This window comes from Erpetoichthys calabaricus, chromosome 3 (assembly GCF_900747795.2).
Source record: "Erpetoichthys calabaricus chromosome 3, fErpCal1.3, whole genome shotgun sequence".
Taxonomy (NCBI): domain Eukaryota; kingdom Metazoa; phylum Chordata; class Cladistia; order Polypteriformes; family Polypteridae; genus Erpetoichthys; species Erpetoichthys calabaricus.
Genome location: NC_041396.2, coordinates 224,636,483 through 224,652,455, shown reverse-complemented (window position 1 = coordinate 224,652,455; position 15,973 = coordinate 224,636,483). Strand labels below are relative to the sequence as shown.

At 37.7% G+C, this 15,973-nt stretch overlaps 1 protein-coding gene across 3 annotated transcripts in view; it reads left to right on the top strand.

Annotated features, from left to right (window-relative positions):
* The first annotated feature begins 11,966 nt into the window (after nucleotides 1-11,966).
* The window catches only part of usp45 (ubiquitin specific peptidase 45), a 201,733-nt gene continuing 197,726 nt past the window's right edge, over nucleotides 11,967-15,973 (top strand). For 2 of the 3 annotated variants that reach the window (XM_051925500.1, XM_051925499.1), the window contains exon 1: nucleotides 11,969-12,178. The gene's annotated coding sequence lies outside the window, so the exon portion shown is untranslated. Of the gene's footprint in view, nucleotides 12,179-15,973 lie in introns of all 3 variants that reach the window. The other variant, XM_051925502.1, reaches the window with a different exon arrangement.

Sequence of the window (15,973 nt, the reverse complement as noted above, 5' to 3'; positions counted from 1 at the left end):
ATATAGAAGAAGAGTTCCTCAATCTTTTCTTTTTAATGATTGTTAACACGCATAATGTTTGTAAAATCATTCTGCACATGCATAACTGTTTGACCAATTAGGTTCGCTTCTGTATATATGAAGCTGTTTGATCGATTAGGTTTGCTTTTGTATTTATGTAACTGTTTGACCAATTAGGTTTGCTTATGTATATAGATTAGCTGTTTGTCCGATTAGGTTCGCTTCTGTATATATGAAGCTGTTTGTCCGATTAGGTTCGGTTTTTTTATATATGTAACTGTTTGACCGATTAGGTTTACTTTGGTATATATGTAAGTGTTTGACCGATTACGTTACTTCTGCCCCGGGCAACGCCGGGTATATACAGCTCGTTTCTTATATAAGCAACTTACAATTCCCATTTCCGTGTACAGTAATGTGTTGACCCCGGCTCTAGAATCTCAAAGAGAGATTTGAAATGATGCAGGACTATATATGAGGAGGTTACGAAGCTGCTCTGACAGCAGAGGAAGATGATTGTTATGCCGGTGAGACAAGACATTCCACGTGCCTACCCTGATGGGCCGCCTGAAATTGGGACCTGAGTGCTGCCATGCAGCGGGTGATGCCTCAGCAGCACACCAGTTCCGATCCCCAACAGGCCTGACCCCGTTGGCTTTCAGACGGTTTTGACTCTTCCTGTGTTTATGTACTGTATATGTTGCACTACAGTCTTAGGAATTTTTACTTCATTTCAGTGTATGCTGCAATAGTTTGAATGTATGGAATAATAATAAAGCCATTTGACTTGACTTACACTCAATCCGCATTTCAGATACTATGTTATTTGAAAACCTTATGTGAAACTGTGCAGAAGAGTGCCTGTTATGTTTCAACCAGGTTTTGGGCTGGGGTTGAAATTCCTTTTTTATGTCATTTTTGTTCATTTTTGATTGTTCTGTTTATGTTAAATTTGTTATTCATTTAATTTTGATGTGCCTATTCTGTTCCCCAAGAGGAAAGGCCACCTGCTTAGCACTGTCAAGAGGTTGCCCTCAGTCCTATAAAAACAGGAAAAACAAGTAGTTTAGATTATTCTTTGGATTTGTGTACTGGGACATTGTATTCCTTGGATTGCCTTTGTTGCTTCAGGCAATTCCTTTGCCCTCTTGTGCTCTTTGGAGCTTATTTTTTGTTATAGAGCATTTTTGTTCAAACTGCTGTAAATCTTTTTATTTAAAAAGATTCTATGTTTGCCTTTTGTGTCTAGCTGGGGTTCCCCCTCTAGTGGGCATTTTTGTGTCACCGTGGAACAGTGCCTAGGAATCCCAAATTCACAACAGTACTAGAATTCAAATATTATTAGAACATCAGAATAAGTTTTTGAAAAAGCAAGTCATTCAGCCCAACAAAGCTCACTAATACATTCCATTTCTAAAAAACATCAAGTTTAATTTTGAATGTCTCCAGAGTCCTACTGTCTAACACACTACTTTGTAACTTATTCCATGTGCCTATAGTTCTCTGTGTGAAGGAAGTATTCCTAATGTTTGTGTGAAATTTACCCTTAACAAGTTTCCAACTGTGCCCCGTGTTCTTGTTGAACTAATTTTAAAGTAACAGCTGGGATCCAATGTGCTAATTCCTTTCATAATTTTGAACACTTCAATCATGTCACTTCTTAATCTGTTCTTTATCTCCATTTACTTAAACTGAAAATGTTCAACTCCTTTAATCTTTCTTCATAACTCATACCCTGCACTCCCAGAATCAGCCTAGTTACTCTTCCATAGACTATTTCTAGTGCTGCTATGTTTTTTTTAGCCCAGAGACCAAAGCTGCACATAAGTACTCCAGGTGAAACCTTAATACTGCATTATAAAGCTTAAGCGTAACTTTAATTGACTTGTACTCCACATGTTGTGCTATATGACCTAACACTCTATTAGCCTTCTTAATGGCTCACAGGCTGGAGGTTGATAATGACAAGTTCACTATGACTCCTAGGTTCTTCTCATAAGGGGTACTTTAAAGTTTTAGTTTTCCCATTGTATATTCAAATATTTTTACTTTCTATGTGTAATACTTTACATTTACCTTCATTAAATTTCTTCAGCCACAAATTTGCCCAAGCTTGTATGCTATCCAAGTCCCTCTGTAGTGATTCAATGGATTCTAGATTATTTGCCAATCCACCCAACAAACTTAACCAGTTTGTTGTTTATATTCATATCCAGATCACTGACATATATTAAAATTGGAGTGGCTCTAGCACTGACCCTTGTGGGACACCACTCTTAAACTCACCCAGTTCTGATAAGGTTCCCCTCACAATTTACCCTCTGCTTCCAATTCTGTACCCATCTATACACTACTCCCCTGAACTTAATATTTTTAAATTAATTAATAAAACTAAAAATTGCTGCAAAGAGGGCACTTTTGATATCCATGCTCTATCTACTGGTAACTGTGAAAATTACAATATATATAAGTATAATTAAATAGTTCTGTTGTGAAGCAGGGTCGGTGCCAGGACAAATTTCATGGTGACCTATGCGTGATTACAATACATCTAAAGCCCATTTTAGATAGATAGATAGATAGATAGATAGATAGATAGATAGATAGATAGATAGATAGATAGATAGATAGATAGATAGATAGATAGATAGATAGATAGATAGATAGATAGATAGATAGATACTTTATTAATTCCAAGGGGAAATTCACATACTCCAGCAGCAGCATACTGATAAAGAAACAATATTAAATTAAACAGTGATAAAAAATGCAGGTAAAACAGACAATAACTTTGTATAATGTTAAATGTTAATGTTTACCCCCACGGGTGGAATTGAAGAGTCGCATAGTGTGGGGGAGGAACGATCTCCTCAGTCTGTCAGTGGAGCAGGACATTGACAGCAGTCTGTTGCTGAAGCTGCTCCTCTGTCTGGAGATGATACTGTTCAGTGGATGCAGTGGATTCTCCATGATTGACAGGAGCCTGCTCAGTGCCCATCGCTCTACCACAGATGTCAAACTGTCCAGCTCCATGCCTACAATAGAGCCTGCCTTCCTCACTAGTTTGTCCAGGCATGAGGCGTCCTTCTTCTTTATGCTACCTCTCCAGCACACCACCGCGTAGAAGAAGGCACTCGCCACAACCGTCTGATAGAACATCTGCAGCATCTTATTGCAGATGTTGAAGGACGCCAGCCTTCTAAGGAAGTAAATTAATTTTAGTTTACAACTGATATATCTGACAGTACATTATCAACAGCAAACAGAACTTTGTTTTACACAATGCAACATCATTGGATCACAATGTAACAAGTCAAAGGCAGTCTGTATTGATGAAAAGGTTGGAATTGGTACTTTTTGCTTTGCATCTGCTTTTTCAGTATTTGCTAAAAGATACTGTAATTTGTAGTTATATTTCTCCACAACTAGTAACAAATACATTAATGCACTAAATTTTGAATTTCCTTTCCTTGACCATATTTCTGATGTTGTTGGGAAAAATTCGACAAGTATTATGATGCTGAAGAAATTGTTGCTGTGCAAAACTCTTGTTGGTTTCACACTAAAATATTTCTTATCTCTGGTCCAATTTGTGTAAGTTTGGTTGTCTAACTGCTTATGCTTAATCAGTAAATTACAACATTTGTGATTACATTTTGTCTGAACTGGCTAACATCTTAAAATTTTTTTTTAAAAGTTTTGACTTGTTAAACCAGTCTGAACTCACTCCCTCTATCCACTACATTCTTCCATTGGCCAGTCTCATCACACTATCTCTGCTGTATCAACAACTCCCAGTATGTATTTTACAGTGTACAATATAAAGTGAGTGAAACTCAATGTTTAATTTTGTCATACTTACCTGTTATTTTACTCAGGCTAAAGTTTCAAAATGACCTCACATGTATGTGCTTTGCCATTCAAAGACATGATTCTAAAAAGAAATTATGTTTGTATTCACAGAATTGCATAATGTTTATACAGTATGAAATGCTTGTTAACTTTTCTATCTAGGTCTTTAATATGGTATCCAATTTTTAAACCTAAAGTGCAGCAGAATACATTGTACTACGTAATTGTATTTTGTAATACAGTAATAACAATAATAATAATACATTTTATTTATATGTCATGACATCTGCTCTCTACTGACAAAACAATCACTATAAAAACTTACACTAGACATATACAGATCACCAGGTCAGCTACCATTGTTATGGAAAGCAAAACATGAAAACTGCATTCATAAACGCCTAAAGTAATTACATAATACTTCTACAAGTAGAAATATATAGTCATTTCAACTTTTGCAAATTTCTACGGGTAAAGTTGTGGGCTCAATCTCTCTTTGAGTCTAGAGCCGGGGTCCACACATTATTGTTCATGGAAATGGGCACTGTTAGTAGTTTATGTAAGAAATGTATACAGTGACCCTTGTTTGATTATAGATAGATAGATAGATAGATAGATAGATAGATAGATAGATAGATAGATAGATAGATAGATAGATAGATAGATAGATAGTTTATTTGTTTCCCAGGGGATAATTTGGGTTTTTACTGAAGCTTAAAAAAATAATATTACATAATGACAAACATTAAACCCCTCTCAAATACACACCAGAATGACTAAAAAGAAGAAATATGTCTGACTTGGCAGTGGCAGTCACACTGAGGCATTATGCAGGCATATTGCTGTTGGGATAAAGGAGCACCAGAAGCTAAGCTATTCTTGACACACTTCTGCTGAATAATTTGCTAGCTGAAAGTAGAGGATGTGCAGCACTGTGATTACTATAAATTTTGCAAAAGGCAAAAGTTTCCACCCTCATTTTCAATTCAGTCATTGTTTAAGACTGTAATAGATTTTAATACAATAAACATGTGGCTTTTTGTGTCAATATTTTGTGCTTTCATTAATTTGTAAAAAGACAACATTTCCAAGGTATGCTTAGTAAAGATCAAGTTATCACTTTGGTTTCAGTCTGAGTACAACTGCTTATAGCATCAAGACTTAAAGATTTTTACTTCAGATTTGAAATAACATTGTGTTCTTGTTTAAATATTATGTAAAAAGTTTTTTAAAGTTACAAGGCATCTTACAGATCTTATTTCTTTTTCCAGGTGACAAATGGTCTTGTGGTCTTTGCAGTCTGATGGATTCCTTCGACCACACCAACTCTTCCTTTGCAAAGAAAAAAATCACAGCTTTCCTTTGTATCACATACAAGACTAAGTTCTTTATTTGAAACAGATTCAAAAAAGAAAACTGTATTTTTCCACTAGCTTAAGTGAGGGACATACTGTACTGACAAAACAAGTGTGCACACGAAGCGATGCTTATATTTTTTGAGTATTTTTGAGCAACCTAAGTTTTGAAACTGAAATAACATTGATTTTTCTAGAACCCTCATTTCAGCAGATTGAATGAAGTGTTAGTGACATCACCTTTAGTCTCAAAAATTGCTCAGAGTGAAAATGAAACTGGTACAATTTAAAACTAAGGTTACAGTGAGCCACAAAGTGTAACAAGCATGTTACACATGAAAGCACATCACATGAAAGTCAGTTAATAGTTTTGCTGTTATACAGTATATTGTGTAACAAGGCGCTATATAGGTGCCCGACCCAACACAGATGGACACAGAGGCACGTATAAACCACAAAAACTTTTTATTTTCCTTCACCTGTGGGCACACATCTTCCCCGTGACCCACAGGCAATACACAGTCCCCAAAGCACTTCTACAACACAACACTCTTTTTCTTTACCACCACTCCTCAGGCTTAGTCCTCCTCCCGACTCTGGCTCCTGAGTGGTGGTGGCTGGCCCTTTTTATAACCCACCCGGAAGCATTCCAAGTGCCTGACCACCTGGTCCTAATTGCACATCCGGGTGGGACTGTAGAATCGTCCAGCCGGGCTGTTGGAAGGAGACAGCACCCCCCCAGCGGCCACACCGGGTCCCAACCAAGCTGTGGAGGACTCCATCTCCCATGGAGCTCTGCGGGAGGTTGGGGAATCAGCGTCGGCCAGGGAGGCTGCCACCAAGTGTCCCGGGGGAGGTATTGAGCTGTCCATGGCTGCTCCCCCGGAACATACACAGCAGGTGCGTCCCGGCTGGGCATGGGACCCGGCCGTTCGTCACAATTGCTATTAGTTTTGCTTCTGAGATTTCCTCTGCTATCCTTTCATGATGCCAGGATGCACTTCTCCAGCAGAACTAAATATGTGTTATTAGCATTGTAGTGGTAAAGGACTGCTGCTTCAGAGTGTAAAAGAAAAAGACAAGACAAATTAATTCTATTTACTTACATGGCCAGCAGGACCAAATCAATCAAAAACAGGTCTACATATATGTTCCACCCACATCTTCTAAGACATAAGCATTAGGTCATTTAACAAGTCCAAATTGGCCTGTGAATGGGCCCTGTGAAGAAGTGATATCCTATTCAGGGCTAGTAATTGCCTTGTGCCTAAAGCTGCTCAGTTACATTTTAGTGCCAATTATGTCCTCATGCTGAATGAGTAGAACATTACAGTGAAAAACTGATTTTTTTAAACTGCATCAATACTTATTTCTAAATGCAAAAGTAATTGTGATCATGTTACCTGATAAGTAATATATTATTTACTGGTGTGTTCACAATTACCCAACTTTGTCAACTTTAATTTTGTTTCCATTCTTCAAAAATACATACGTTTCACTTCCAAAGTTTTGCTTCATTGATCTGGGTTTGAATCATTTATCTGGTTATTGAGTACATAGTGTTTGTACATTCCTCCTGTGTCTGCATGAGTTTTCTTCCCATATCCCCAGATGTGCACATAAGGTTATATGGCACTTAAAAAATTGCCCTGTGTTGCGAATATATTTTTCATGTATGAAATCACTCAAAAATTTGTTGGCCCCATCACATTCAAATTTGTATCTCTAATTGCAACTCAGCCACAGGGGATGCACAAACCAGTGTGTTTCTTTGTGCCGGTCCCAAGCCCGGATAAATGGGGAGGGTTACGTCAGGAAGGGCATCCGGTGTAAAATTTTGCCAAATCAATATGCGGACAACAATACAAATTTCCATACCAGATCGGTCGAGCCCCGGGTTAACAACGACTGACACCAATACTGTTAGCCAACTGGTTGCTGGTGGAAATTGGGCTACTGTTGGCCAAAGAAGAAGAAGGAGAAGAGGGGGGAGATGTGTCCGGAGGCAGGAGGAGAAGAGGAAAGTAAAGAGAGTGGAACTGAGGGTAGGAACTTTGAATGTTGGCAGTATGACTAGTAAGGGGAGAGAGTTAGCTGATATGATGGAGAGAAGAAAGGTTGATATATTGTGTGTGCAAAATATTAATGGAATGGGAGTAAGGCCAGGTGGATTGGAGGTGGATTCAAATTGTTCTATCATGGTGTGGATGGGAGGAGAAATGGGGTAGGAGTTATTCTGAAGGAACAGTATGTAAGAGTGTTTTGGAGGTGAAAAGAGTGTCAGGCAGAGTTGAGATTGAGTTTAGATTGTGTTGGTTTGGACATGTGCAGAGGAGAGATGCTGGGTATACTGGGAGAAGGATGCTGAGGATAGAGCTGCCAGGGAAGAGGAAAAGAGGAAGGCCTAAGCGAAGGTTTATGGATGTGGTGAGAGAGGACATGCAGGTGATGGGTGTAACAGAACAAGATGCAGAGGACAGAAAGATATGTAAGAAGATGATCCACTGTGGCAACCCCTAATAGGAGCAGCCGAAAGAAAAAGAATATTGCATACTGTAATCTGGAATTTTGCATGATAAATGTGGTATTACTCTTCAAACAGAATGTTATTTAGTTTATGTCTTGTTGGTAGAGGTGGAAAATGTGGTCTCGTGATCTGCTGTGAAGAAGTTTGTTATAGCATAGGGATAACTTCATTGCCAATTTTATCAAATTACCGTGCTACATACATACTTGGTGAACTCAGACATTGTCATCCTGAAAGCCAGCACCTCCAAAAGAAAAGAAATGAAAAGAAATGCTACAACATCAGCTAAGGGTTATCTTACTTTATAAGGGAATATATGAATGTAAGCTATATTACTACACCATGATGTAACCACCAGAAGTTTTATTACTGGAAACCACCATTCAAGTCATGTGCACCTATGCTTTTGTAGAACATACTGTGAAGGACAATTCATATGTACAAACAGTAGCCTTCTTCATTATTACTATCTATGTATGTTATCAGAAACCAAGTGTAGTCACTAGTGATGCCAGTTTTTGAGCATTATTCATTATATAGTCATGCTGTATTTATCCAAAAGCCTCTTTCCCTCATGGTCAGTCTTAACAAAGGCTATCTGCTGCAGTGGAAATGTTAATTTATTTTCTCCCACAAATAGAAATGGTTGACATGGAGTATTTTTTTTTTAACAAAGAAAATAAATAAATAGGAAGAGTGTATTTTAGTCCATCTGTGGATACACGCTTAGGGAAAGCACACCTGTATTCACAGAATCCCCTGCTATTGTGTCCATTCTGTACATTGCCCCATGTTCTTATTAACTGTATTAACCTTGAATGGAACTGAACATATTTGAAAATGGATGATAGGATGTATGAGTTTATCTGCCTTGCTCATGTATACATTCTCATAACTGATAGAATATATACAAGTAAAAACGACAAGCTTTACTTTTAAAAAAATAATAATCTTTACAAAAAATTCTTGATGTAGATCTAGACAGACTGCAGTCCCCAGCAATGAGCAGGTGTAATGGTGATAAACTGGCCTCAAACTGTAGGTCTTTTAAATGCTAGTCTTGCTGAAGCCAGACATACAATATACAGTGCATCCGGAAAGTATTCACAGCGCATCACTTTTTCCACATTTTGTTATGTTACAGCCTTATTCCAAAATGGATTAAATTCATTTTTTCCTCAGAATTCTACACACAACACCCCATAATGACAACGTGAAAAAAGTTTACTTGAGGTTTTTGCAAATTTATTAAAAATAAAATAACTGAGAAATCACATATACATAAGTATTCACAGCCTTTGCTCAATATTTTGTCAATGCACCTTTGGCAGCAATTACAGCCTCAAGTCTTTTTGAATATGATGCCACAAGCTTGGCACACCTATCCTTGGCCAGTTTTGCCCATTCCTCTTTGCAGCACCTCTCAAGCTCCATCAGGTTGGATGGGAAGCATCGGTGCACAGCCATATTAAGATCTCTCCAGAGATGTTCAATCAAATTCAAGTCTGGGCTCCGGCTGGGCCACTCAAGGACATTCACAGAGTTGTCCTGAAGCCACCCCTTTGATATCTTGGCTGTGTGCTTAGGGTCATTGTCCTGCTGAAAGATGAACCGTCGCCCCAGTCTGAGGTCAAGAGCGCTCTGGAGCAGGTTTTCATCCAGGATGTCTCTGTACATTGCTGCAGTCATCTTTCCCTTTATCCTGACTAGTCTCCCAGTCCCTACCGCTGAAAAACATCCCCACAGCATGATGCTGCCACCACCATGCTTCACTGTAGGGATGTATTGGCCTGGTGATGAGCGGTGCCTGGTTTCCTCCAAACGTGACGCCTGGCATTCACACCAAAGAGTTCAATCTTTGTCTCATCAGACCAGAGAATTTTCTTTCTCATGGTCTGAGAGTCCTTCAGGTGCCTTTTGGCAAACTCCAGGCGGGCTGCCATGTGCATTTTACTAAGGAGTGGCTTCCATCTGGCCACTCTACCATACAGGCCTGATTGGTGGATTGCTGCAGAGATGGTTGTCCTTCTGGAAGGTTCTCCTCTCTCCACAGAGGACCTCTGGAGCTCTGACAGAGTGACTATCGGATTCTTGGTCACCTCTCTGACTAAGGCCCTTCTCCCCTGATCGCTCAGTTTAGATGGCCGACCAGCTCTAGGAAGAGTCCTGGTGGTTTCAAACTTCTTCCACTTACGGATGATGGAGGCCACTGTGCTCATTGGGACCTTCAAAGCAGCAGAAATTTTTTCTGTAACCTTCCCCAGATTTGTGCCTCGAGACAATCCTGTCTCAGAGGTCTACAGACAATTCCTTTGACTTCATGCTTGGTTTGTGCTCTGACATGAACTGTCAACTGTGGGACCTTATATAGACAGGTGTGTGCCTTTCCAAATCATGTCCAATCAACTGAATTTACCACAGGTGGTAAATTAATTAAGCTGCAGAAACATCTCAAGGATGATCAGGGGAAACGGGATGCACCTGAGCTCAATTTTGAGCTTCATGGCAAAGGCTGTGAATACTTATGTACATGTGCATTCTCAATTTTTTTATTTTTAATAAATTTGCAAAAACCTCAAGTAAACTTTTTTCATGTTGTCATTATGGGGTGTTGTGTGTAAAATTCTGAGGAAAAAAAATGAATTTAATCCATTTTGGAATAAGGCTGTAACATAACAAAATGTGGAAAAAGTGATGCGCTGTGAATACTTTCCGGATGCACTGTATATGTCTAGAGCCAACTATGAGTGAATTTTGCTTAAATTGAATAGGAACAATTAGATGGCCCACTAAGTGTCATATTTTTAAATCAATCAAATGCCTCATGAAGGTGGCATCAGAGTAAAGGTGGTGATTTTTGAACTGGAAAGAGAAGTGGTATCCTTAATAACCTGATCAGACAGAGAGCAAGGTTCTGATTATGATAAACTGTGTACAGTTGAAAAACCTCCAGAAAACACCCCTATTAAACATACAAATGTGCACTACATGTGTTAAAAATAAACAATCTTTTGCAAGGGAAAAAACTTTCTGTAATATAGATTATACGTTGGCGTTCAAAGATATCAATAAACTAGTAGTAGAAGAAAATGATACATTGTTGCAGGTTGTGGGTGTACTCTCTTTTGTTTACTTATGACTTCAGCGTCAAAGTCGATGTAAGGTTAAAATAATTGACTGCTACGTTCATAAAATTCTGAACTGCAAAATATGCATTTGAAGTAAATGATGTGTCACATCCAGTCAAAGGGATGTGAAAAGGACTGCCGCTAATAGAGTTGATAAAGAAGAGCCACGAGAAATGAAGAATTCAGTACACATTACAGCCAGTTTCAACAGATCTACCTAATAACATCAGTAGAGGCACAGACAAGTATGCACAGTATCTATTTTTTATATTTATCTCTAAACGGAATAAAGGAAGTTAACATTATTGTCTAATCGAAAATGCAAACATGCCATGCCAGAATAGCCACAGCGTTTCAGCACATAGTATATACATAAACCATAATGGTGATCTAGACTCTATTTTCTGTTGCTATACCACAGTAATGCAATAGACAAAGTGACTGAAAGATATCACAGCAGACAGAAGCACTCAAACATATGGAGCAAATACATGCAGTGGTGTACTATACTGTTGCCACCCTCATTGCAATGTACAATTTGATTATTACGGTTCAGTTACCTTGTGCTATTGAGCTCCTGAATCGATTAAAGCGGTTTTAAGTACTTTCTCTCAACGTCAAGTCTTTCGTCCAGTTTCCTTTCTCGCTGCAACTCCTGCGTTTTAAAGTGCACGGGTTAGAGGAATTCGGGGCTGATGTTTTAGGAACAAACTACAAACTTTTTAAGAAGTTGTACCCAGACATGTATTCTCGTTTGAGAATCATGTCTGGACACGCGAGACTAACCGAATGCAGATACTGTACCTCTGCTCCAGAACAGTGCATTAGACTGCAGTGAATGTTTTATTTCTTTAATTTGGTAGTCTTATATTCAGCAGATTAGTCAATGCCATCTATAGCAATTTATTACATGTAGTATATTATTAAGTAAAACTAAAAGAAATACATAATGAAGGGGACTGTAACTGACATAACATTACAGCTGATTGTGATTGTTTTTTGTTTTTTTTTTGATAGTGGAAGCCATTCGACCACACCTCAGTTATGAGTTTTCACCGCATATCCACTCAGCTTGTCTTGTACTTTCTAGGCTTCCATACCACGTCACGTTTGAAAACAGCGGCGTGGTCACGAGAAGTAGCTCTATTCCTTACAGCCGAGTCTGGCAGGATTGTCTGTAGTGTTGGGGTTTGTAATCAAACGATTTCAGTCGTGAATTGGATTTAAATCCATACAGTCCAAAGAACGCATTTGGCAACAAAAAGGGCGTTCCAAATTTTAGCGTCACCGAAGTCAGTTACGTGTTTTTAGAGACGGTAAGTCACGGTGCGATCCAAGCGTACTCGCATGTTGACAGCTCAGTAGTGAAACTTTCAGCATGGGCCGAGCCATGCCTGACCTATCGGTTTTCATAGCCTGTGTGCCATTGAATGATGCGGCAAGGTGACGCTGAGAAGTAATCCAAGCTCCGAAGCATCCGAAAATTACTTGTTACAGAGCCTTGCATATGAATTGAGAAAATAGTAACCAGAAATTAAAGCAGATGTTGTATTAGCAGGTGCATTTGCATTCCTTCCCCGATGTTTTCTCCGATTTACCCAAGATCGGGCGTAATTACAAGATTAAACATTTCACCTATTGTAAGTGAAAAAGTTTTTAACATTACATTAGTGCCGTATTAGCAGAGGCAATTATTTTAAAGAAGCGGTTGTAAATTTAAGATGAAAATATACATTATATCACGCACAGTAATTAAACATGATTTTTAAATGTAAAATACACATTATTTTATTCAACGCTGATTTATTAAGCAAATTAAGAAGAAATATTATTGTATTATCTATTTGAATGTAATATTTTTTACATTAAGTGGAGGGGGAGTATAACAAAAACACATGTTTGTACCTGTGTGGAACTACATGAGGATACAGTTACTTGTGTGCCTTATGTCTAAAAAACTCGATGCACCGTTCAGATTACGTCAGGTAAGGGTGCATTTGGAGTGTTCTAAAGTGTTAGTTTGGAAGCAAATCTAACAGACGAATTATTTGTTTGTTGACATTTTGGTTCTGGAGAACTGCATCTTTTGATTTTCTTCCACAGTTTCTATGTGAATGATTCACAATCCCATTGTTATTTTAATCTTTGGTTTATAATAGGATCAGGTATAGAGAAGATATAATGCAAGACCAACAATATTTTTACTCAGTGATGTTGGCCTGGCTTTAGAGAGTGAGCATAGTCTAATTTGGTATGGAATGAGAAATCTGTTAATTTTCCCAAGTATGTTAAAAAAAATAACTTATGAGCTACATAGGAGCAATGTGTAAGAGAGGAATTTCTTTCTGGTTATTATATACTGTATTGTTCTCTCTGTCTGAAACCATGAACATTTTTAGGTGAATTTTGAAAAAAGACAGTCAGGAGTATGTAGGGTAATGCACTGTAGATGCTGTTAGACCTTGCTTTGTTTTGTTTATTCCGATTTTTCTATACTTCAAGTTTTGAAATAAAATTTCATCATAACTGAAGTATTTTTTTTTTTTCTTTTTAAGAACTAGGGGGCTTTGCCCCCTGCTCGCTTCGCTCTCCATCCCCCATGTTTGGTTTTCCAGATACACACTTTTAAGATTTTTTTTTTCTTTGAATTGTTGCTATTTCATTAGTTTCACTTTTATTTCAGAACTTCTGTAAAAACAATATTTGTAATCTTGCAAGTCCCAATATGCTGAATCTTTTTAATGAGGTCAGGACAGGTTTGTCTGTTTGGAATTTAAGCACAGACAAAACGATCTATATCATCAGCAGTTAATAATTTTTTTTTTACAAAGTAAAAAAGTAAGTAGAGTTCTGCATTGGACTCCTGTCTGTAAAGTTGTGCTATTTTCCTCTCACAGTTCCAAAAGTACATGGGGTTACCAAGGTGATACTCCAGCTTTTGTCTAGGTTTTTGTACAAGGGCTAGACAGAACGTTTTTGACTCCTGGGGTAAATTTAGCTTTTTAAATAAGCAGACAGATAAATATATATACACTAACAAAGTAACCAAAAAATGCATATGTGGTAATCTCCGTTTTTGAAATTCTCAGGATTCTTTATTTGTCACATGCATAGTTATACAGGACAACACGCAGTGAAATGCATCCTGATCCGCTTATCAAAAACTGTGCAAAGTTAGAAGAATATCAGTTAGATTAACAAAAAGTTATAGATTGAAAGATAACAGTATAGTAGAACATAATAAATAAGTAAAATTATGTGAATAAAGTAGAATTAAGTGTTAAGGTGCAATAGTGTAGTAATTATTGTGCAAAACCAAAGTTAGACTGGTGCATAGTTAAATGAGTCAGTTTGTTTGTTTGCACTACAGCGATCTTTACTTTCTTTTTTTATATTTTCTAATTTTCCTACTTTCATGTCCTTTAACTTTCTCCACATGTGTATAGCGCCGTTTTTTTTTTTTTTTTTTTTTGAGCCTTTCTAATTTCACTGTTTTCATAGTCTCTAACCCGCTCTGCATGTGTTTAGCGCCAACGTTTGTAAACGTCTTTATGAAGTTCTACTTTGTCATTTTACTCATTGTCTTTTAATTCTGAGCCGTACAGTACAATACATAGAACAGAATAAATCCTCAATCTATATATATAAAAATGGAATGGGTGGGTCGTCGGGTGGGCCTTTTTTTCATTCCGTCGCTTTTTCGACGTTTTGAAAATGTAGAATGATTATTTGATTTTTTTGTTTTTATTTGATTGTGTCTATGTAGCCGCCGTCGTAATAAAGTATCGCTAAAATCGTCATTTATCGTAATTTATTTTTGACGTATAACGTCGCCGTCGTCGAGGTCAGTCATACCACTGCAAAAAATCTGCTTACGGTTGAAAGACACGCCCTACTCACTGGACAGTTAAAAACACCAATCAAACTAACGATGACATCAAGTATTACCCAATCAAAAGTAGGAAAGGAGGCATCTTCATAAAATGCGTGTGGGATGATTTGCATGAGACGCTGCTTTAAAAAAAAAATGATACAAAAAATACGGGATAAATCCCGTCCAGTATTGATTGAAAATGGGACGCGCAATTTCATTCTCAAACGCGGCACCATTCCGTATTTTAAAGGATGGGTGGCAACCCTACAGTGCCAGGTAACCACCCATACAATCAGATTGTGATTCAGACTAGGAATGCAATGAATGTAATTACCCCGATCTACATACAAGGCGAAAGTGTTGCAACATTCAAAGATCATGGTTTGGGATAATTACTACTTATTAAGTACAACATTGAACATAAAAGAGCTTATGAAGCCTTGAACCGAAAAAAGCAAGATCTCACAGATCGTAAAAAAAAAAAAAAGGAGGTAATGTCGTTTTACTCGCTGTAGATTTTACTCAAACATTACCAGTTATTCCACGAGGGAGACCAGCAGATGAACTCAATGCGTGTTTAAAATCCATGCTTCTCCCACGGTCGGTTATATGTCGCGTGTTCTCGGGTAGGTACACCAAAAAATGTATACATTTAAGCATGTAATGGGCAAAGAAAAAATGAGGTATACCCGAAGGCACTGCAGTAGTACTCAATGCAACTTTACTTCTTAAATGTTAATGTTTTACTGTTTAATAATTTATACGCTTCTTATATATTGTTCAAATTCTTTTATCAAAATACCAGTGACAGCGCAATGCACGATAACATGGAGTGAATACACCATACGCATCCGCCCACGGCCACCCTGGTGTGCACAGATAGGAGTTGATTCTAAAATAAAATAAACATAAAAAGAGTAATACATTCATCACCCATAAAGCTGATAGCAGACGTGACGTATTATATGTGTACCACATTTCAAGTCAATACGTGAAACGGTTTGCAAGCTACATGTGATTTCAAATCCTGGACAGACCAACGAAAAGCCACGATAGCAAATTATAGAAGAAGATTTTACTGTTTAATAATTTATATTTATATGAAATGTGCTTCTTATATATTACTTCATATTCTCATATGATAATGATGTTAATGTTGTTTATATTGATTTGTATGTTATTGTAAGTGCATCTATGTGTGTATATGTATGTATGTATGTGTATATATATATATATA